The sequence below is a fragment of the Mesoplodon densirostris genome, chromosome 4, assembly GCF_025265405.1.
Source record: "Mesoplodon densirostris isolate mMesDen1 chromosome 4, mMesDen1 primary haplotype, whole genome shotgun sequence".
Classification (NCBI taxonomy): Eukaryota; Metazoa; Chordata; class Mammalia; order Artiodactyla; family Ziphiidae; genus Mesoplodon; species Mesoplodon densirostris.
The window spans coordinates 73,696,222-73,721,726 of record NC_082664.1 but is presented as its reverse complement, the minus strand read 5'-3'; positions in this window follow the sequence as shown (position 1 = coordinate 73,721,726).

The following is a 25,505-nucleotide window of genomic DNA, read 5'->3' as shown; positions in this document are numbered from 1 at the left end:
CTATCTGGGACCCTATAGAAAGCTAGTGTCCAGACAACAATAATCACCATCCAGGCTGTGAAGGAAGGCCTTTTGTTTGGTCAGTATATGAATCTTACATTTGACATTGAATAATTGTATTACTTATGTCACCACTTTCCTAAAAGTTTTGGGGGTATTATTCATTTCTAATATAGTTATGAGCCTAACCTTGGAACATGTCTACGAATCTGGAACAGACTTTGAACCCATGAAACTACTTAAGTAGAAGGAAAGTAGACAACAGTCCCAAGAAAGGAAAGCCACCCTCAGGCCCCTCCTGTTCATGGCTCTGGAGTTGGAAAGAAAATTAAGGTGATTTTAAGTATCTTTTGCAGGGTTTCAATCACGGAACTTGCTTTCTTTTTGTGAAGAAATTTTCTGAGAGGTATGTCCAATCACTGACTGTAGGTACACAGTGCTTTTTGCATTCCTTACCGGAAATGAGATTCCTATGTTTCTGCAATATCCAAAGAAGCCTGAACTTTTCTTCCAGAATTTTTGTAAGGTTGGTAAGAACGGGACCTATTTTCTGTGTGTGTGTGGTGTTTCTGTGTGTGTGTATTTCTGTTAACCTTTTTCGGTCTTAGCTTGTTTTTCTACAGAAGCTTGTTTCTCTCATTCCCACCCTCCTCTTTAATTCTGATTGGATGTTTTTGCAGCTTGCTTCCTTACAATTGCTAAAGTGGTCTGTCAGATCAAGCTTCTCAGTTTAAATTCTATTTTTTAAATGTTTTTTCCACATCTCATTCTTTCCTATGTTTCTAAAGCAGCATTCAGCAGGATGTGTGTTTACATGAGTACACTTGTATGTATGAGCTATAAGGGACTAAGATTCATGGATAACCTAGAAATTATAGGCAGATTAGATACTACATTTTAGAAAATCATTTCTCATAATTCCTTGGAACCTATAGTATGTGAGCAGGAAGACCGGTGCTTTTTCTCTTCTATCACATGATTTAACCATATAAATGTTTCAGTGCAATTACTTAGCTTTGATTTTAAGTAGCTACAATTTAGCCACACATAGATGTGGCATATAGCAAATAGAAAAAATTAAATGAAAAATTTAAGTAGAGGCTATGGCCACATGTATGATGGCCAGGACTTTTCATTCTAAACTTTCGTGTTCAGCTAACACAAAAGAACTCTCATTTGAAGAAAGATCTTCCTTGCCCTTTCCTCAGCTAAAGACGATGACATTTTAAAAAATTTGATAAAAATTAGTTCAGCAAATATTATAACTGTGGAGAAGCAAAAGCCATCTTTTGTTAGTAAACTCGAGAGTCAGTCAAATGTCAACTGATCCAAATGGCTGAAAATAAAATGTCAGAATTAGTAGCCCTTGCTGAAAACATGGCATTTTGAATTGCTGTCAAGAACAAGATTCTCAGGGGTGACTCGGTCACTCTGTGGATAGGAACGGTGCTCCAGAAATCAGAGAAGTATATGTGCATTTCTCCTTCTTGCGAAGGAGAGAGTTTCCAAACCACATGTCTCTGGGCCTCTTGACCTCCCCCTCCCCAGGATAGACCACATTCAGGGCCCATCAATATTGCAAGCTTGCTGCCATCAAGGACGTGTGCTGCAGGGTCTGGACACCTGGGCACCAATACCAAATACACACACACACACACACTGTGTATATATATACCTTCCCCCCACACATAGCTAGCACATGGTCTTGTTACTAACTAAACACAAACTTGTTAACTTGTTCATTAACTATGTTTTTAATTTTTCTCCTAGGACAGGTAGTGTCTTTGGCTCTTGTGTAGTTCAAGTTCAGCCTGTCTTTGCTGGACCCCAACCCATTCATTAATTCCAAGTTGAACAGCTCTCTCTGCAGGTCCCCAGACTCAGCTCTGGGCTTCTATTTCTCAATCCTTGACTCCCTTGATTCCCCCCAAACCAATTTTAATCGAGTTTCCCTGCTCTAATTTTTCCTTAGTAATGCCTCAAAGAGCAACACGCCATTGCAAATTTGGCAGAATAATCTAGTTTCTCTTATTGGATGATTCTTTGTTCTTATTTCTAACTTTAAAAAAAAAAGCTTATGCTAAAATCCACTGGTTCTGAAAAGGATATTAATCTCTGCTTTCTAGAGGCAGATACATATTCACTTTCCCTACCTCTTATTCTGGGTTTTAACTTTTTTATAAGAAAGGCCAAGTACAGATTTCTCAGTTTCATTGTCTTTAAAGCCCAGTTAAATTACTATTATTTTTCTCATACCTAAAGAGAGTTACAATAAATCCGCCTAGGTTCGGGGCCAGGGTGTTCACCAGGCTGACTATATGTGTCCTTAGAAGTTGAAAATGCACTTAGGATTTTATAAACTAGGCATACCTTAAACACTCTTAAAGTTCAGTGTGCTTTAAAGAATCTCATTGAAATCATTTTATAATTTGAATTTCACCAAGTAATTTATCTTCCTTATGCATTCTGATATTAATACACTTGTTTATTGTAAAGCAAGGCCCACCTGTACTTAATATATAAGTACTTTGTGTCACTAAAGCTAAAGGTGCCACTTTCTATGTCAGTCTGCTCTGCTCATTCTGTAGGCCAAGGATTCTCAAATGTTTTGGCCCCAAGATCCCTTAACAGTTTAAAAAATTATGGAGGATCTTAAAGACCTTTGTTTTTATGTTGGTTATATCTATCAGCATTTATCATATTAGGAATTAAGACTCAGAAAATTTAAGAACATAGATTTATTAATAGATTAAAATAACAATGTTATTTATATATAACATTATATGCTAACGCAAAAGGAAAATAAATTAATAAATTATTAATAAATTATTAATAAATTAATAAATTTTCCAAAAGGAAAATAAATTAGTGAGAATATGGGCATTGTTCCAGATTTTTGTAAATTTCTTTAATGTCTGTTAATAAAAGATAGCTGGAATCTCAAATCTGCTTTTACTGTCAATCTGTCATGATATCACACTTCATGTTGCTTCTGGAAAACTCTTCTGCACACTTGTGAGAGATTAAGAGTAGAAAAGACAAATAACATTTCAAAAACATCGTTTTGACCTCAAGGACCTCCTGAAAGGGTCTTGGTGCTCTCCCAGGAGTCCCCAGACCACACTTTGAGAACTGCTGCTATTTGTTCTAATTAGAAGGAAAGGATAAATAGAGTGAGGAAAGTAGTGAAGACAGTAAATGCAGACCAGCTCAGTGCAGCTAACTGGGAGAGGACAGGTGATGGGAGGGAAGGAGCAAATTTGCTGGCAATTAACTGGCAGAGCCAGGAGGAGATATTTTTCTCAGGATCAGTTACAAACAGGGTTGGGGATCTTACTTGATATAAGTGATGGATGGTACCGGCTAGTGAAATTTAAGTCCGCCCTTTCTTCTTTCTCTGCATTTCTGTGGGGAATGATCACCACCTCACCACCTCTGCTGGCAGAGCTATCCTGTCTGAAAGAGTTCCATTTTACTAGGTCACAGCATATATTCTTTTTTTTTTTTTTCTTTTTTTTTTTTTTTTGCTGTACGCGGGCCTCTCACTGTTGTGGCCTCTCCCATTGCGGAGCACAGGCTCCAGACGCGCAGGCTCAGCGGCCGTGGCTCATGGGCCCAGCCGCTCCGTGGCATGTGGGATCCTCCCGGACCGGGGCACTAACCCATGACCCCTGCATCGGCAGGCGGACTCTCAACCACTGCACCACCAGGGAAGCCCCCAGCATATATTCTTAAGGATATGATTTTACTTGCCTCTCCACTCCAAGCATCACTCTGCCCCTTTGTTCCAGACCGTATTGGAAAGACATACTTGTCTTGCATAGTAAAGACGAAAATCAAAGCAATAACAAAAAGCAAGCAAACAAGCAAAACATTGACACAAAAGGCCCTTCTATAACCTTGCTTGTGCAGAAGAAAACTCTGGAGTATCATCAGGTTTTATTAATTTCTGTTCAACAAATTTCAACTTGACATCATGATTTTTTATCGTCTTATTGCTCCAGTTGCTGTTTCCTTTTTTTGCTATGGAAACAGAAAATGCCTGTTTTAAACCTCTTTAAACCTACCCAAAATGGAAATCAGATGTTTTTCTGGGAGGATGTACTATGAGTGAAGTAAGTCAGAAAGAGAAAAACAAATATCGTATATTAACGCATATATGTGGAACCTAGAAAAATGGTACAGATGAACCGGTTTGCAGGGCAGAAATAGAGACACAGATGTAGAGAACAAACGTATGGACACCAAGGGGGGAAAGTGGCCACGGGTTGGTGGGGTGGTGGTGGGATGAATTGGGAGATTGGGATTGACATGTATACACCGATGAGTATAAAATGGATGACTAATAAGAACCTGTTGTGTAAAAAAAATAAATAAAATTAAATTTAAATAAAGGGGGGGGCTTCCCTGTTGGTGCAGTGGTTGAGAGTCCGCCTGCCGATGCAGGGGACACGGGTTCGTGCCCCGGTCCGGGAAGATCCCACATGCTGCAGAGCGGCTGGGCCCATGAGCCATGGCCGCTGAGCCTGCGCATCTGGAGCCTGTGCTCCGCAACGGGAGAGGCCACAACAGTGAGAGGCCCGCGTACTGCAAAAAAAAAAACAAAACAAAACAAAAAAAACGATGTACTATGGTCTTTGTCTCACTCTTTGATCATTTTGTTTGTTAGGTTCCGGTTTCAGGGAAGGCAGTGCCAGTGGGGAGGGGGAGACTTTCCAAATTTGGAGATGAGGGGAGGGCCCCAGTTGTATATCGGGTCAGTGGGTACAGCTCTCTTTCTGTAGCTGCTCAAAAGTCATGGGAAGTATAGGACATGGCCTACAAAGTCCACTTGCTGCTCCTGTTTTTTAAATAATATATTTAGAATGAGTTTATCCACTGAAACAATGATTACATAGAGAGTTCTTTTCCTAGTCTTTGTAAAGTGAGGGGCAGTAATTACTTAAAATTTTTTACATTTAATTATTAAAGTTGTGTGTGTGTGTGTGTGTGTGTCTGAAAGAGAAAGAAAAGAGAGACAGAGACAGAGAAGTAAAAAGGATGATTTTGTTGCCAGGATTAAGAAGCTATGTCAGAAAAGTTGGACTGGACTAACTTACCAAGGCCAGAATATGGTTTGGGCTAAGAGAAGCCAATCTTTTGTTGAACAGCCTAATGTAAAAAATTGCATTTGGAGGGCTTTAGATTTCTGTACAAACTTTTCAACCAGATCTAATTGGAAGTGCTACTCACATAGCCAGGGGCATTCTAAAAGCAGAGCAGTGGATTAACACCATTTTTAAATGCAGGAAGTATTTTCTCCCCCCAAAGGAGAGTTTTCCAGACATTAACTTCCACTGCCAAATGTTATAAAGAAAGTCTCCCTCTTTCTCTGTCTCTGTCCCTTGACCTGCTAGTCTTCCCTTCTCTTTCCAACTCATCTCCCTCCATTCTTTCTTTCTACTCCCTGCCCATCCTCCACCCACCCCCAGCCATCAGTGAGAGCTATATTAGAAGCAAGGGTTATATAGTAAATGACCTGTCAATCAGCCATTGCCTAGATGTTTTTGATGAAGGAAATGGGGTTTTAAGAACTAAGCTGGTTTCCAGTTAAGTAAAAAAAAAAAAAATATGTGTCTGAAGCTTTTGTTAAACTAGATAGTTATAGGTAAGGATTACATACACATGACTGCAAAAAAAAATGTTAGTCTTTTTTCCTAACCTATGAACTTTTCTTATATAGCAACACTTGATCTGCCACTTTATCTGTCTAATCTGAATAATTAGCAGTGTAGACATAACCACATTCAAAATGATCACCTTAGATAGAGATATTTAAATGGGGGACATCAAACTTCTCTAAACTCTTTTGCTTTTGTCCATCCATCACTACAGCCTCTCCAAATCCTGGAGCAGTTCCAACAAGGGAATGAAAATAAGAGCCAGGGATAAGACATCAGCAGTTTCAAGTTAGCAAAATAAAGTTAGAAAGTGGGAAGTAATACAAAAAAGTGAGAGCTTGTCTTCCAGCATTTTGTATTTTCTCTTCACAACATTTGCACTGTGTGCAGAGGATTTGCAAAACAGAAATCTGAATATTTTGATTAATCATACAAAATATAAGAAATAGCAGAGATTACCAGAGGAAAACTGAATATATGAAACATTCGAAATGTGTGGCAAAACCCCCAAATATTGATGCATCCTCAATATTCTCAGCACGTCTAGATTTTGAATGAACATTTTATTTTCTTGTCAGTGATTCAGAATTTCCACTGCTCCTGTTGAGCAATGAGGGAAAATCATGCCAAATGGGAGAAAGCTTTATTTTAAGGCTGAAGGCATGAAATAAGCACTAAGAAGACAATTGTACACCTGTTTTCAAAAGTAAAAAAGGCATCTCAAATCTGCTTTGCTTTTGAAAATTTGGCCAAGGAGTGTATTTCAAACACCCAGTAGCCCATAACATTATTCCCAGGGCTCTGTGCTCTCTGCCTAATTGGGCTTCTACACATTTGCATAAGCATGATACTTCATGATTAATGCATAAGACTCAGCATGGAGCCTAGTATCAATTCGTCCATGGAGGCTTTTTCCTCCACTGAAAACAATCACTGTGACTAAGATATAATCCATCATATTTGTAGGTATGATTGCATTGGTAGAATATCAGACTACTTAAATGCCATGACAAAACCTTTATAGAACTGTGAACCTCTTCTGTGTAAGAAAGAAGTTTTAAGATGCCCACAGTACTGCTGCCTTGGGACCGTAATTGATGCCTGAAAAGGTTTATTTGCAAAATGAAGTGTCAAGGCTGCAGAATTTTTATCCTATTTGGCTCAGGCACTGAATCTAAAGGGGAGAGTATTAAAATAACCACCTTATGATTACTTTGGGGTTACAAAATTAATGACAGCTCTCCCCTTGAAACTTCAAACACTAAACAAGGGAGTGAAGACTTCTAGAATGAAAACTCCACAAAGGTGAGGGTAGACTTAGTCAGCAATGTTGGAAGGTATTGAACTTCAAGAATGAAATCAATTCTAGCTGAGACAGACTGCCGCACAAGTAAGGAGTGTGAGCAACTCTCAGTGTGAGCCCTGGTGTTGCAAACGTTGGTGCCAGTACCTTCTCCGCTGGCTGGGTTGCTTAATTAGGCAGGAATCCGTTCCCCATGGGAGGGAATTTGGATTTCGCCAACAGATCTCAATGTACTGTGGGAATAAATATGGAAGACCCTTTGAGAGAACTCTTTATAAAAGGATCTGAGATGGATTTTTTTTAATTATTAAAAATTAACCTGTGATGATGGGAAAAAAACCATTTGGAATTCTATGAAATTAAGGGGAACAGTCTGACATCACCATCCTTTCCCATGCATCTGCCCAGAGGGGACCTCTTGAATGAGGTGTGTATTCTCCTAGATGTTTTGTTGTCTTATAGGTATGAATGTGTGTATGCTTTATAAGCTTTGGGGAAAACAACCTGCTATGCATACTTTCTGTGACTTGTTTTTCTGCTTCACGATAGTTGATGAACTTTTCCTGCAAAGTACATTTATACTTATCTCATTCTCTTTAATAATTTCATGGTATCATGTTGTGTGGATTACCAACACACAAAGATTCTCCCAACATCATTTTGTTTTGTTTTGTTTTAAATCACTATAAGCAATGCCACATTTTAGATTGCTGGTACCTTAAAGGCAAAGACTGTCTTGGGCACTACTGTATCCCTGGTATTTAACACAGAGAATGGCATATAGTAAGTGTCCTATACATATGTGTTAAATATATGAATTAAATCTGTACAGAAAATCCCCAGAAAAATCCCCAGTCTTTCTTTATGGGACATATGAATTTTAAAATTGTATGGAAATTGCTTATTTACCTCCAAAAAGATTGTACCATTTTGTACTTACATAAAATGTATCAGTCACTCTGTTCTCTTTTGCCAACAATGAGATTATAGACTTTAATTTTTCTTAATGTGATTAATGAGAAAGTGCATTTCATTATTTTAAATTGCATTTCATTAATTTTAAAGAATGTTGAAAATATTACTAAGGTTATTAGCCATACTATTTATTTGTATCCTTTAACCATTTTTCTATTGGATTGTTTGTTAACCTTTTTTATATAGATTTTTATGTGCTTTTCTGCATATTTAGGGATTCAATCTTTTTGCTTGATATACATTTTACAAATATTTCTTGCTCAGTGAAAAAATTTGTCTTTTGACTCTCTCTGTCTACCTATCTACCTATCCATCCATCCATCCATCCATCCATCCATATCTCTTGCCTAATAGAAAAATTTTAATATATATGTTCAAAATATATCAATTATTTTTTATGGCTTCTGGGTTTATTCTTAGAAAAGCTTTCTTTACTCCAATAATAAAAACTAATTCACTCTTGTGACTTCAAATGTTTATTATTCCGAAAGATTTGAAATGCCAACTACATTATGTACCAAATTCCTATAGGTACTTGAGTCTATTTTGGACTTCCTCCTCTGTTTCATTGTCAGCAGGTCTGTTCCTGCATCAGTGCCATACTGTTTTAATTACTGTAACATTCATGGTACATTTTGTTTTTGGATACAGTTAGACTGCCCACATCATTTTTCTTTTTTCTCTCAGTATTCTCCCAAACTTATATTTTAGAATTATTTTGTCAGATTCAAAAAAATGAAAAATAAACCACTTTGATATTTTGATGGGAATATGTGGTTTTAGCAGATTCATTTACAAAGAATTAATATCTTTGCAATGTTGAGCTTTCTAACCAAAGAACAAAATACATCTTTTCATATCTTGGGCTTTTTTTATGCCCTTCATCAGTGGTCATGCAGCTGCACATTTTCAAAAACATTTTTCCAGTTCTATTTTTCTCCTTGACTTGGTGACTAGGATACTTTCTTTCATTTCAGTTATTGTTTTTAAAAGAAAAGCTAATTATTTTATAAATTAATTTGTAACCACTTTATTAAATATTCATATTGTTTCCAATAGCTCTCAGTTGATTATTTGGGGCTATATTAGTACATTACCATAAGAAACAAATTTGTCTCCCTCTTTGGAAAATTTATACCTGTTTATTTAATTCCCTTTTCCTCCTTTGACATATTAATATGATAAATGATTTTGAGATGAGCCCCAGTTAGTCATGACTTATCACTTATAAAATTATCCATTAAATGATGTTTTTACTTTAATATTTTATTTAACATTTTATTCAGAAGTTTTGCATTGACATTCAGTCATCAAACTAGTTTGTCATTTTCTTTTTATGCTGTGTTTGTCAAATTATGTGATCAATTTGAGTGGCTTTATAAAAATAACTTGAAAGCTTACCTTCTTTATCTGTCAGGTTGCAATAAGAAGCACAGAAACCACTCAGGGAATTTCAATCAGAGAGGGAGGTAAAATAGGGTATAGGGTCTAAAAATGTTTGGAAGGGCTGGAAGAGAAAGAGAGAAGTCCATTTCATCCTGAGATCAGGACTTACACCAAGCAATTGCAGCCCCTGAAGGAGAAATACCCACGAATTTGCTGTGGCCACCACTGCCTCTGGACCCCCCATCAGTGCCCCTCATAAGCCTGCCTGTACCAGCCTTGGACCCACCAATATAACCAGCAGCAGGACTTGGCTTCTCCACTCCTCTCCCTTCCTAATCTTGCATTAGTGCCTCCAGCTGGCAGAACTAACAGAACACTACTAGCAAAGCCCTCTTCCAGACCCTTGAAATTCAGAGAACACAGATGGTCAGATAAGAGGCTGGATAGCAATAAATATGACTGGCACACCATTAGTATTCTCTCAGTTTTCTGGGATCATGTAGGTAACATTGAAACTGTCTATTTCTTCATGGTTTGAAAAAGTCAACTGTGAAACCATGTAGACTTGTGCTTTTGTGGGAAATTTGACATTCTTCGTTCTTTTCCATGGATAGATTCTTTTTCTGTCTCTTCTCATGTAAAATTTAGTAAATTATATTTTCCTACAAAATCATCTGTTTCAGTAGGTTTTCACCCTTACTTGCATAGATTTCTGCTTTGTAATTTTTTTAATGTTTTTCTGCATCGTTGGTTATTTCCCCTTCCTCATTTTATTATAGTAGGCAGATTAAACCTTTCTTCTTGTGCACCTCCCCCGCAAAATACCCATGTCCTAATGCCCAGAATTTGTGAATGTTATGTTATATGGCATAGGTACTTTGCAGTTGTGATGAATGCTGCAGACCTTGAAAAGGAGAGATTTTCCTGGATTATCTTGGTAGACACAACCAAAGTACAAGGCCTTTGAAAGCAGAGGACTTTATCTGACTGGAGCCAGAAAGTATGGCAGAAGGAAAGTGGCAGAAGGAGCATGAGACAGATTAGGAGGATGAGAAGGACTTGACACACTGTTGCTGGTTTGAAGATGGAGGGGCTAGTTCACAAGGAATGCAGGAACTTTTAGGAGAACCTTAAGCCTGAGAGAGGTCCTCACTAACAGCAAGCAAGGAAGGAGTGACCTTAACCCTACCACCAAAAGCAACTGAATTCTGCCAACACTTAAATGAGCTTGGAAGCAGAGGATTCCCCAGCATCCCTGCTTGAGAGCCCAGGTTGTCTGACACCTTAATTTCATCTTTGTGAGTCCTAGAGCAGAGGGACCATATGACCAGCTAAGCCCACCTGTACTTCTGACCTACAGAATTGTGAGATAATAAAATTGTGTTGTTTTAAACTGTTTCATAGTGATTTGTTAGAGCAGCAATAGAAAACATAACATTTTTAATTGCACATATATTTGTGTTTCTTCTGCTGTTTCTTGATTACATTAGACGGCTTTGTCTAGTTTATGGTTGGCTGGTTTGTTTTCAAAGATCCAAGTCCTATGTTTATTCATTGATTGTGCCATTATTTTTTCTAGCTCAATAATTTCTGAGAAATCATGTCAAACTTTGCATTTCATACAAATCGAAACAAATCCTATGTATCCTGCTATGACTTACTTTGTTTTCCTCAATATTATGTTCCTGAGAGTTTTCCATGTTTTTGCAATAGATGCAGTTTATTCCTTTACGCAAGTTTCTAGCATTCAGTGGAATGCATCCACAAAGAATTCATTCATTCTATTCCTGAGTGATATTTGGGTTATTTCCAGTGTTTGTCCATTTGCTTTACGTTTACAAAATGTGCTGCTACAAACACTCTTATACTAAAACTGATGCTCACATGCATTATTTTTCCTAAGGCATATCAAGAAAGTGGAGTAGCTGAGATTATTTACAAGGTAATTCAAACTGTTTTCCAACATAGCGATACTGATTTATATTCCCACCCACAATGTGTAAGAGTTCTGATTGCTTTAGAACTTTGCTAACACTTTCTTTAAGGTATCTTTTGATAAACAGACATCCCTAGTTTTACTTGAGTCAGATTTATCATTTTTTGTTTCCCTTTAGGTTCTTCTTAAAGGACTTTCTTTACCTAAGATATTAAAATTATTTTCTTCTATTTTCTTTTTAAATTTATTAATTTTGTCACTTTATATATAGTTCTTTAATCCCTTTGAAATTTATTTTTTCATAAGGATAAGGCTGGAGTCCAATTTCTTTCTTTTTTCACGTCTAAACAACTATCCTAACACTATGAATTGAAAAGGCCATTATTCCTTATTGGTCTGGACCTGTTTTTATGTATGTGTGCATGCATCATTTTAACTGAATATTATATATTGGGTATGAAATGTGTACAGTGCTAAGATAATATTGTTTTTCATCTTCCCCACTTAGAGTAAAAAGGGAATGTCTTTGTCTAATCCAAGACTGAGCTGGGGCTTCCCTGGTGGCGCAGTGGTTGAGAGTCCGCCTGCCGATGCAGGGGACACGGGTTTGTGCCCCGGTCCGGGAAGATCCTACATGCCGCGGAGCGGCTGGGCCCGTGAGCCATGGCTGCTGAGCCTGCGCGTCCGGAGCCTGTGCTCCGCAATGGGAGAGGCCACAACAGTGAGAGGCCCGCGTACTGCAAAAAAAAAAAAAAAAAAGACTGAGCTGACTAGAGAGTGGATTTTGGTCTTAGTAAGTCTCCATCTACCTCTGGTATATCTGCTCCCACCGTCCTAGAGCACAGCCCTCTAGGGATCCTGACCGGGAGCCTGGGATATTTATTGGGTCCCTCCTCTTTGACATATCTTGTTTTATTCCTCTCCTTGAGACCATGAGTCTGCCAACAACTCCACATTGTTTCTCAGCACTTTTTTGCTTAGCTTCTTAAGTTCTAACCCTGAGCAGCTTAAAATTTTAGCATGTTCCTAACAGGGAAAAACACTAAGGTCAGGTCTACTTCCTTGTTCTCTCCAGGAACTTGGATCCTCAAGTTCTGGATGCTTTAACAGCTCTGAAATCCAAGTTTATCTCGCCAGCCCCACGTGGTTGCCAAAGCTTTGCCGGCTCCTTTAGTCGCTTGGTAAGAACTCTCCCCACATTCTTAACCACACACCTAGCACCAAGAATCATCTGGTTTCCAGAAGGGGTAACCAAAGTATATGATACTGGTTCCCTTGTCTCTGTAATCACAGCCTCTCAAATACTGGCTTCCTGTCTCTAATGTTGTTTCAAACTGTTGTTTATTGTATTTTATCTGATTTTCTCATTATTCTCAGTGGGAATGTTTGTTTGATGCCAGCTTCTCTCTCACAGTTGGAAGGGTAAGTCTCAAGTCTGAACTTCTCAGAACTTCCCACTTTTTTGCCTCATTTATTTTCCCAGCCTTATCTCCCACTTCTCTTAGTTCCTAGTGGCATATCTAAAAATTGTAGAACACATAATCATATAATTTTAGGAATAAAAGAAAAAGATTATCTGACTCAGGTAATTCCTTTTTCAGATGAGGAAAATGAGGCCCCAAAAGATGAAGTGGCTTATCTCAGACCACGTAGCAGAATTGATACTAGAGTTCATGTATACTTATTCCTTACATGGGCTAGCGGAGCAAGGTAAAGAGCAGAGCAGAAGAATCAAGAACGGCACACTTATCTTCATGTTTTATATCAAGAGGAAATATTTCCATTTCTTTTCCCAGTGAATAAGATCTGTTGCTTTCTAACACTCTTCTACTGACACTGCATTTGTCTCCCAGCATAAACTATGAATTTCTTTCCCCAGTTATTAATTACAGCTGTCATTTCTGAGCCCATAGCAGGAGGTAATGATCATGCTGAAAACCAAGCTGCTTCTTTTACCAAGAATCAGGAAACCTGGGAAAACATCTATAAACCACCCTCCAGCCTGCTTTAGTCAAAAAGAAACCTGTATATCCCATATTTAATAGTCAAGCCTGGAGAGCTATCAGCAGAATGGTCAGGTGATTTATTATCTAAAAGCGATATGTTTTGAGAGTGATAGAGAATGCTGTTAATAATTATACCAGGACAACAGGCATAAACCAATACCGGGCTAGGCACCCTAGTCAGCAGATAATTTATCTCTGAACTGCAAAAACTGTTCTTTTCTAATACTTCCTTAAGGATTCCAATCACTTTCATATGTGAAAAAAAGTATTCCTTGCCAGAGAACTCATTCTTTTAAGTTAACAGAATTTTTTTGTTTTAATAGAATCATTATTATCTTTTTTTTTTTTTTTTTTTTTTTTTTTTTTTTTTTTTGCTGTACGCGGGCCTCTCACTGTTGTGGCCTCTCCCGCTGTGGAGCACAGGCTCTGGACGCACAGGCTCAGCGACCATGGCTCACGGGCCCAGCCGCTCCACGGCATGTGGGATCTTCCCGGACCGGGGCACGAACCCGTGTCCCCTGCATTGGCAGGTGGACTCTCAAACACTGTGCCACCAGGGAAGCCCCTAGAATCTTTATTTTTTAGAGCAGTTTCAGGTTTACAGAAAAAATAAGCAGAAAGTACAGAGAGTTCCCATATACCCCCTGATTCCCCTCTCCCCCCACCACCAGTTTCTTTTCTCCTATTATTAACATCTTGCATTAGTGTGGTGCATTTGTTATAATTGATGAGCCAATATTAATATATGTTTAATTAACCAACAATAATAGTATACATTAGGATTCACTTTTTGTGTTTATATATTCTATGAGTTTTGACAAATGTATATTGTCATGTATCTACCATTACCATATCATGCAGAATAGTTTCACTGCCCTAAAAATCCCCTGTGATCCATTTATTCATCCCTCCTTCTCTCTTGCTAAGCCCCTGGTAACCAATGATGTTTTTAATATCTCCATAGTTTTGCCTTTTCCAGAATGTCCTGTGGTTAGAATCATACAGTAGGTAACCTGTTCCAAATGGCTTCTTTTCTATCATTTGCTTTTAAATTTTAAATCCTGGTGTTAAGTGGGATCTCATCATCATGAAGAAAGTAGTGGGTATTTCAAATGAGACAATAAGATTTAAAGATTCCTGTGCAAGAATTTAGAGAGAGAAGAAAGATTTTCTAAACAAACTATGAAAAGTAGGGTTCATAGAAGAAAAGATTGATAAATATTACTTTTAAATTAAAAGTATTTGTAAGACAAAATAAATGAAATAAAAAGGACAGTCACAAATTAAAAGATATTTATAATATTTGAATCTAAAAACAGATTATAATCCAGCATATATAAAAGTTTTTATGAATCAATAAGAAAAAGACATGTAATTCAATAGAAAATATGGGCAAAGCTATAAAAGGAAACACAAGAAAATAAATATGACTTGCTGATAAAATATTTTAAAATTCTCAGCTTCACTAATAATCAAGAATGTACCAATTAAACAATGAAACAATATTCCATATTCATTAAGCTGGCAAAAATGAATAGCCTTTTAGAACCAGAAAAATAAGGGCATTGGAATATGGAAATTCTGGTGAGAGTATAAATTGGTATCACCATTTTGGTGAAAAATTTGGAATTGCCTGGTAAAGTTGATTACATACCTACTTTAAGATCCAGCAATTACTCTTCTTAGATACCTACTTTAAAAGTCTGTTAAATGTATGAAAAAGGAGACATATAAAGAACACTTACTGTAGCAATGTTTGTGACAGAAAAAAAGCATAAACACCCAAGTTGCCCTCAATTAGGCAATTCAATGTAACTTATTCATGCAAAGGAATACTAAACAGGAGTGTAAATGAATGAATTAAATCCTCACATCATGTCGTTGAATTGAAGAAAACAAGTTGCCAATTAAAATATATGGCATAATGCCACAAACATACAGAGAAATAAACACACATATGTTTTTAAAATACCTGAATAATGCTATTTATATAAAAGGCATAAAAAGGTATAAAAACATATGGGAATAATATATTACAACTGCTGGATAATTCTGGGATAGGGAGGGAAATGGAATGAGACAGAGAGCCTTAGATATAAACATTATAAGTATTAATTTATATATTTAAACATAGAGATGTGAAATAAATTTTGCAAAGTATTAACAGCTATTTAAATTGATGGTTGATATATAGGTGTCTATTATATTATTTTCTGTAGTTATCTTTTTAATTTTGTATGTTTCATGTTTAGACAAAGTGTTTTGAAAAGTCTAACCTCTTTTCCCCATACTTCCTGCTACAGCTGCTGATTAAGAAAAAAATTCATTGCACAAGGTTATTCATACACAAAGAGAACATAGAGTATTATTTATGAAAAAAAAACATACAGTCATGTGGTTTCAAGTCCTAGCTCGACTTGAGCAAGCCACATCGCCATTAATATTTTTGTCTATAAAATGGGGTATAAAATTAGTACTACTAATAATATTAATATCTACCTCAGAATTTCGGAAGAATCAGATAAATAGATACATGTGAAAACATTTTGTAAACTAAAAGTCACACATAAACATTAATTTCCACTATTGCTGTTGTAGCTGCTGGGTAAGATAGACTTGAATTGCTGAGTTGCCTCTCTGGTTCTGGCTGAGATGTTTGTGATTGAAGAAAGGACAAAAATAAACATCAAGATAAAGAAAAATGAAATTTAAAAAAAGATATATAATTCACAAACAATATAACAATATATGTTACACATATTGTACATAATGTATAATGTGGTATATATAATATAATATGCTTATATATAAGATAAATTGAAGTTATCAGGAATATATTGTAGTTTTTAAATTTTAGACAGGATTTAGATTCTCTCAGGCTATCCTGCATAAACTGCCAAGTATTTTTAATATGTAATATACAAAAGTGTAGGTTCAGAAGTAGCATAGTTTTCTAGATCTTTGAAAAATAAATACAAAACATTTAAAAAATATTTTTTTCTGTGTTTAATTAGGTTATTTAGACTTCTAATTTAAAATAGTATTACAAAAGTTATATTTCTGAATTTTTGTCAGCTATGATTAGATATTCATCATTTACACCTCACAATGCATGTCATGATATAACATTTAGAAAATATTCTTATTACAAACAAGAAAATTAAAATAGCCTAAAATTACAATTACACCTTGCAGTGCTTCAGATGTAAGATGTGCACCAAAATAAGAGTTGTAGTAGAAGAAACTGAAAAAATAAATCATTAATTGAACAAGAATCGTTAAAAGAATCAGGCTTTAGCACCACATTCCCTTGTTTCTACCTCTTATATTTTTCTTCACATCTCCCTTCCACTGCTTCTTTCTGGCATCCTCTAGGGCAAGGACCTCAAAAGTAGGCATGTGAACCCTAGGGGCTCCCATGATAATTCCCTGGGGTGTTTTCTTTCCCTGGGGGAAGAAAAGTACTAGATTGTTCTATATTTTTACCTAAAAGAGAAAAATTGAGCTTTACTTTTATGTAATATACAAATGTATTTGGTACCCTTTCTTGGTCTGTATATCAGATGTTCAAATACCATGTCAGATCAGCAAAGGAATCTCTCAGAAAGAGTGAGAGTTCTGGGACTTCCCTGGTGGTACAGTGGAATGCAGCCTGCCAATCCGGGAGACACGGGTTTGAGCCTTGGTCCAGGAAGCTCTCACATACTGCAGAGCAAATAAGCCTGTGTGCCACAGCTACTGAGACTGCACTCTAAAGCCCTTGAGCCACAACTACTGAGCCCACGTGCCACAACTACTGAAGCCTGTGTGCCTAGAGCCTGTGCTCCGCAACAAGAGAAGCCACTGCAGTGAGAAGCCCACACACTGCAACAAGGAGCAGCCCCAGCTCGTCGCAACCAGAGAAAGCCTGCACACAGCAAAGAAGACCCAACACAGCCAAAAATAAATAAATAAAATAAAGAAATTTATTAAAAAAAAAAAAGAATGAGAGTTCTATAACACGGAGGGATTGATGGTGTTTTACCGACACTTTTATTTACTTTCAATTTATCCCAAGCATCACAGTACTTAGCAAGTGGGTTTCTATACCATATTATCTCATTTAACAAAATCAGCTCTTACCATGTGACATGAGGCTTAAAAAGATTACTGCAAAAAAAAAATAACAAATATAAATTAAGATTATCCTAAAGATGCAAACAGAAGCAAACTCAAGCAAATGGAAGCACAAACCATTCTCTATTTCTAGAATAAGCTCTTTGTCAGCTGCATCATGAGGTACCAACAATTAATATCTAATCGTATCTGAAAAAAATTCAGAAAGTTTCAAAATTATAAGAACTGAAATAAGGATTTATATCCATATTGTTCCAAGTGTATATTATACCTTAAGATCATAGTTAATTACAGTAGAAAATAACATGACAGAAAAAAATTTTTTAACTTTATGGCATTATTTTTTAATTTCTATTTTTGTGTATGTTTTATGATGTACACAGTCTATGAGTACAGTATCACACATTCATAAGTCATAAACAGACCAACAAGTTTTGGGAGCGTTGTGGAGTAAAGAGTTTTATTCTGATGTGATATGATTTCAAGTTTTTCAAGACAATTACACTCAAGGTTTCTGCCTTACATTCTTCCAACTCATCTTGCACACTGTCAAGAGGGTACTTTTCCAAATCAGAATAAGTGAATTGTTTGTTGAGTGCCCATTATATGCCAGACTCTGTATTGATGGGCACCCGACAGACATGAGTTCTATAGATAAAAGATTGAATATGGAGGAATAGATGAATGGGGCAGTGAGGGAGTATGAGAGGAGAGGAGGTGAGTTTTGGAGTCCTGGTAATTTACATATTGGTTCTAACAATAAGCAGAAATGAGTTGCAAAGACACGAGTACAGTGAAAATTAAATAAATGTTTATTTTTAATCCATTTTAAATTGGGGCCATATTTGAGTTAGGATTGCTGGTTTTGGAATGAGAGAGGAATCAGAAAATCAGTCAATAAACATTTATTGGGAGCCAGTTATACAGAAGTAGACTCAAAGCACAAGAGGAATAAAGTTTTAAAACAGATTTCAAAGAATGCACTTTTCTTTCTACATGCCCTATTCTTTTCTTCCCATGCAGCAAATGAAATTGCTGATCTGACTCTTATAACAATAATGCAGCATTTCCTATTTACTATCTAATTCACTGTTGTTTTCTCCTGTTTTTACCTGACAATTCATTTATTCAATAGTGGTTTAAGAAAAAGGAAACAAACAGTATCCCTCCTTTTACTGAGCTTAAAATCCTGTGGTTTAGATGCTAGTCACTAAAGATAATAAAATTAATATCCAGGGTTGTAACTGTCTTGATCATGAAAGGGTATCTTCCTTAAGTATTCAGAATCATGCCAATGGAAACTTTCATTCAGCAGTTATATATTAACCTTTAATCTGTTGATGTTCACTTAGTCATTGACTCAACAAACATTGATTGAATACCTGTTATGTGTCTAAATTGATTTGACTCTGGAGAGAGAGCAATGAGCAGAACAAAGCCTCATCCTCATGGACTCTACCTTCTGGCGGGGAAGATAGACTAAGCTTTGCCAGAGACATCTGGAGAAAGATTGGGAAGTGAGCACTCTTGTCATTCCTTTGTTTATTTTCTCCTATGTTTTTAATTGGTATATCCTCTAACCACATTCTGCTTTATGTTTTCCCTATTTTCTGCCAATGAACTATTAAAAATTAGCTGAGGGCTTCCCTGCTGGCTCAGTGGTTGAGAGTCCGCCTGCAGATGCAGGGGACACGGGTCTGTGCCCTGGTCCGGGAAGATCCCACATGCTGCGGTGCGGCTGGGCCCATGAGCCATGGCCACTGAGCCTGCGAGTCTGGAGCCTGTGCTCTGCAACGGGAGAGGCCACAACAGTGAGAGGCCCGCGTACCGCAAAAAAAAAAAAAAAAATTAGCTGATAAAGAGTTCTGACTATTCCTAATATATATTTGCTTTTTAATAAAGGCTCTTAAGTAATGAAAACTACAAAAAGTAGAATTTTCTGGCACTAATCTCTGGTCCCAGGGATACTTTACTTTAAGGTATTTGGTTTTATAAGAGTTGTTTCCCCAGAGCCCTTCAGTTCATAAAATGTTGGTAGCAGGCTGGCCAGTTATTTCTAAAACAATAACCCCCTGCTTGATAGAGTTTGGGTTCCTTGGTCAACAGCTCATGAACTTTGGCAGGTTACCAAGGAATCTTTAAAATATGGGTGACTATACATTTACCTGGGTCTCAATTTTTAAAATTTTAACCAATTATGAGGAAACTCACTCAGACATTCTATGCCCTAATCCATCTGAAAATACAGCATATACTTTTGTCTATTTATTTCTCTTTCATGTGACACTTTTAGGGTTTTACCTCAGGCCTAACACTTCAACACATCCATTATATTTAACATAGAGAAAGAAAACTGAAGATAAGAGAGTTTCTACATCTGCTCTGGAAAGGTTTATTTATTATCAGGGAAGCCATTAGAGTCTTAGTATCACAATATATCTAAAATATGGAAAACACCATTCTGCCTAACCTTCATAATGTCTGGGTTGCAATCCCAGACTGATCACTTACTAGCCACAGGACTTGAGCAAGTCACTTTCCTCAGTTTCCTCATTTGCAACAGGAGGAAAATAAGAGTATCCACCAATAAGTATTGAGCTAACCAGTGCATGTAAATTGTCTGCTATGCAGTTGGTGCTATGTGTTATCTAGTTGACCAGCACATGTGAGCCATGAAGGCAAGGGCTTTTATTTGTATTTTTTCTCTGATGTATCTCCAATACTTACAACAGTGCCTGGCACAAAGTAGAAGTTTAATACATATTTTTTGAATAAATGAATGGCAAAATATAATGCAATTAGACATTAGGATATATTTATCCAATATATGGAGATGTGAAATGAGGTCCTGTGCTAGTGAGGATTCCCAAGGAGAAAGGAAAACAGAGCAGAAAGGAAAGCGTGAAGGCTAAAGGCAATCATTGAATTTCTCTCCTCCCCAGTTCTCTCAGAATAACAATAAAATACACGCTCTGGGACACTGGGAATCAAGAAGACCAGGAGAAGAGAATATAACTTCATGCATATGGTGAGCCTATGGCTATTCTTGCCAAGAGTCTAAAGTAAGCATTGGCAATGACCTAAGCCAGAGAAAAGCCAGCACATGGAGTGAGAAGGTGAGCTGAAAGGACTCCAGGTGCTTGCCAGGTAGGAAGTATGTCGAGAAAGCCTTGATGGCAGGAATGCCCCGAGGAAACCATAATGAAAGTCTTCGGTATTTGGTGTTGTCTCACCTTCCCTTTGAACACCAGGATTCTCTGCCCACCAGTATCCAGGCTCCCCAGCATCTGACTAGGGTTCTGTCCTTTGGTGTACTCAAGACCCTCTTTTTTTCTGCTACTCTGCACAATGAAAATCCACCTGCCCTGCAACTTATTGGGATTTTCCTCATCTTTCTGCCCCACTCAGAGAATCTGACAAATCATCCAGGATAAGACACCTGAGTGATAACAAGGTTTTGATTACAAAGGCCTCAGTCTCTCTTGAGTTGGCTTGTATTTGTGATGAAAGGCTGCGGGTGAGTGTTGAACACATGGGTGGCCCCTATGTTATGGCGGTCCTTCTAGGCTCTCAAATCACACTGCACTGGCAATAATTCAGGCCTCTTAGAGCAGACCAGCCTGCAACTGGGATGTGATCAAATCAGGAAAAAAAGAGGAAAATGAGACAGCTGTCAGACTACAACCTAGAAAACTGTTCAGATGAAGCCTGCTGAAGAGAAGAGAGTACCACACACATGTTTAAAGTGGACCTATCAGAAATACAGTGCATCATCTGAGACAGTTTATCCTCCTATGAAAAAAAAGGGGGCAAAATGAACTCCTATGTCAGTCTTCTGGACAAAATTTAGATGGAATCTGGTGATTATGAGTTAGCTCTCTTCATTGTATTTGTATGCATGAGAGAAAATACAGTCAAATTGGTTGCTGCAACTCTTAATCTTAAGAGCAAATATTGTTGCTGAGATGCTCACATGACTTCATTCCCATAGTCCAGAATGGATGAGGCACATTTGCCTGGAAACAGGAACACTGTCTGCCTAAGACAGGATTCTTGCTCAAAGACAATCAGGCCCAGCAGATAAGGGGATCACAACCACATATTAGAAAGGTCACACTCAGTTGAGACCATTTCCAATCCTCACAAGAACCCTGTGAAGTATTATAATCCCCCTTTTTCAGAAGAAGATACGGTGGCTCCAAAAAGTTATCTTACTATTGATATTAATTGAACCCACAATCTACTAGCTCCGTGTGCGGTCACACAGCTATATGAGGTAGATCAGGACATCTCTCCTACCTAACTCAGATGATGTGAGGATAAAGCAAGATAACACAGGTAAAAATACTCAGAAAATTAAACTGCCTTATACCCACAAGAAGCATTATTATGTACAAACTTTTCTTGGTTGGGAATAGACATTAAAATCTTGGCTATGTGCAAAACTGTTCTTAATTTAGGAAGTTGTTCAACCCTGTTTTTAGCCCCAGGATTCTATGCTTCTATGTATGAAGAGGAAAATGAAATAGAGTCATGCAAGAGGCGATTTCTTTAATTTTCTGGATTGTCACATTCATTCAGCATGAAATTTTCTACAGAAAGTCAATTTTGGAAAGTTCCAAACTTAATTAGATCTTGCAGTTTTGTGATCTTCATTATAATTATCAAATACTGAAGGAGCTAATAAAGGATCAACCTCTGGGCTGCAGAATAACTTAATCTTTTCATACCTCAGTGACGTCCTGAATTAGAACTGGGGGCTGATGATCTTCTATGCACCAGCCAACCAACCATAGTCAGCAAATTGCAATGCACAACTGAAACTTGATCAGACCAAGATGAATACATGATATGTAAAATAATCCAATAAAGTTTATTGATAATACGTGGGCAATTCAGATGAGACATACACTGGTGTAGCAAGTCTAATTAAGAGTATTTCTGTGATAAAATGAAGCCCTATCTCCTGCTATCAGGTAATTATTCATTTGAGTCTATTGTTACTAGAACAATGAGCAGTGAGTATCTCCTTATTAGTGATCCTTCTTCCTGATACTTGCAATTTAACCAAATAATACATCTTACCCTTTTAATATTCCAAAGGATGTTTCAATACCCAGACTTTTTCCTTAATGTAGCTCTGCTGGAGACAGAGTGATGAATTCCAGATCATTTGTTTTGTTTTTTTTGTTTTATGTTGTCTCGGGTTTTGGGGTTTTGGTTTTGTTTTTGCTTTTTTTAAGATTGCTGCAGATACTTTGTTTTTTTAAGACTGCTGCAGACACTAGAAACCTCATTAACTCCTTCATGTCCTTAGCAACCTTGATTTAGTATCACCTTTGCAATTATCTCTCAGACTCTTAGTTAATGTTTAAGAGCCAAAGGGGTAACCCAAATACTACACAGGGAAAAATTCCTATTTAATTAAATGCATTGATGTATATTAGTGGAAACTTAGATTCTAATTTTGGGGGAAACTTTGAAGGTCGAGGCTGGGAAAAAAAACCCACAGTCATTTAACATTTTACCTTTTTTTTTAGAAGTATAAACTTTAGGTTTGGAACCACTATTTGAGTCCCTTGAATAAGCCTTTGAGTTATGCACGTACAAAAGGTTTTTCTAACTGTAAAACAAGTAAACTGAGTTATCTTGAATAAATGTGTACTGAAAAAGTCAAGGTGGGACCAGTTTCTTAATATTGTATTCATTTGAGGGGTGAGCAAGAGGAAAAGGTTAGAAATTCTTGGGAGAAAGGGTCATGGCACAGTCTTTGTCTGTATATGGAAAGAGAAAGTACTATGTCTGAACTCTTTGATTCTATGAAACAAGTATGGTTTGTTTTGTGTTGCTTGCATTTGTCTGTCTGTTTGTTGGAAGGATTCCTTTTTGTTTGGAAGAATCATTGGAGTTGCTTGCAGGAGCAAAAGAGGGGAGGGAATAATGTAAGGGCTTTGTGAGAAACTTTTTCAAACTCTGAGCAGAAGCAGTATTGCTTTGGGGTCCAAACAACACAGTGTGCCTCCCATCTTCACACAAAATCCAACTGTATGTACCGCCTTGAGGAGTAGAAGCTTTGAAATGGAGAAATAAAGCATCCTTGGCATGGACACTGGTGATCTCATGAAAGCTATATCAGAAATGGCAGAAATAAAGCTGCTTCTGCTAGCTTTGAGAGAAGATGACTTTGGTCAAGGGCAGATTTAGTAGGAGAGGAAGAACATGGCAGAACCCTAAGGTGACAGTCAGACATATTTGCTTGTGAGAAAACGTGGAGGACCAATATGGGAACTCACCTACATGAATAGGGAAAATTTTGTAGGTAAGAGGTGCTGAAATCAGACAATACATCTACTTGGGTCTTGAAGTGATTGTAAATGGGCACTAAAAGTTAGTTGTAATCTTAGTGTATAATCAAAGGCTGCCTTCATCAATGATTCCAAACCAGATTTTCTAGCCAGTCTTTCTATGTTTTTACTTGAGTAAAACTATTAAGCCAAAACACTTTTTTATCCAGCATCAATTTCTCCCTAAGCATGGCTTATAAGATATAGTTTAAATGCTTCTCAGAGAATGTGCCTTCCATGAATTTAAAGGTGTTTCACTCTTCTTATGAAAAGGCTATGAAAACAATTATTTTATTGTATTCAGCAAAACTGATCTGCTTGCAATTTCTTGAACTGAACTTATATTTTTCACTCTTGCTGGAAAGGATGTTATTCCTTTTCTTGTCTATATATCCAAATGTATTTTGTTTAAGACCTCACTTTAAAATTCCACCTCTTCAGTGAAAGCCCCCAGGACCAACTGAAGATAAATTCCCTCTCTCTCCCCTGAGCTCATTCACTTATTTTTTCAATATGTATTTACTGAGGAGGACAATGTGACAGGCATCCACCAAGCACTCATGCTTTTGGACTGTCAGTTATCTGGTTATGTGTCTGATTTGTCTTCTTCAATTAGATTGTAAACTAGCAGAAAAGGGACAGCATGTTACATGTCTGTCTTTGCTCACTGCCTTAGTGCTTAATTTCTTAAACATAGGAGGCATTCAACAAATATGTGATGGGTTTGACTCAGATTTCAGTCTTTAAATAAAAGAAAATGAAACCGAATTATACACCTTTAACAAGGGCTAGAAGACAATACTTACTACTGATTAAGTACTTCCTATGTGTCAAGGTCTTTTTATAAATGATCTGTAATCTTTGTGACAGTCTACTAAGATAAAATTTTGGTAGCCCCCAATGTGTCTATGAGGAAAGAGGTGCTGTGAGAAAAGACATTACCCTGGGCTTCTCTGCTGATAAGTTGCAGAACTGGCTCTGAAATGGGGCCTGTATGATTCTTAAAAACCAAGAGGATTTTCAACTAGGGAGAGGTTCTACCTCTGCAGTTTTCACAATGACAGTTTCCTTTATAGATGAGCCAAGGGAAATACATCTTAATATCATTCTGAAAATGTCATATTTGTGCAGCTCTTTCTGTTCTTTTGCCTTTTTATGTTTCTTAGCTAAAATTCCAATGAGGTGTATCCTTTTTAGAAAATTGAAAGCCACCAAACAATAAGTATAACTCTCAGGCTATTAAAAAAAACAAAAACAAACTGTTAAAAAAAGAAAAAAAATTAATTAAAAAAAAAAAGAAGAAATTCACTTTAATGAGTGAATACATACTAAATAATGCAGTGTTTTCTATATTGCTTTGGTGTAAAATTTATTCAAGACTACCCATATGTATCAAAATATTGTATTTAAGTTACAATGATGAGATTTCTTATAACTGTTTTGAAACTGTGAAAACATAGGAAAGCATTTTATATAATCAAGTTGTATACACTGAAATGAAGGGAGATGTTAAATTGATTTTCCAAGTAGCTGCTGTTCTTATATGATAATATGGTAATAAGTGGGAGATTAAGGATAGTAAGAATTTTACCAATTCACAATAATCCTTCATTACTGAATGATACCTGTAGTGCAGCATTTGTAATTACAGATAATTATTTTTAATGTATTTCTTTATAAATGGAGAACTTTTGAATGATTTCTTTAGCTGTTGCCAACACTTGTAGAAGTTTGGCCATTAGACCTTTGATGCCTCAAAGGATCCAAGAAAAGAAGGTC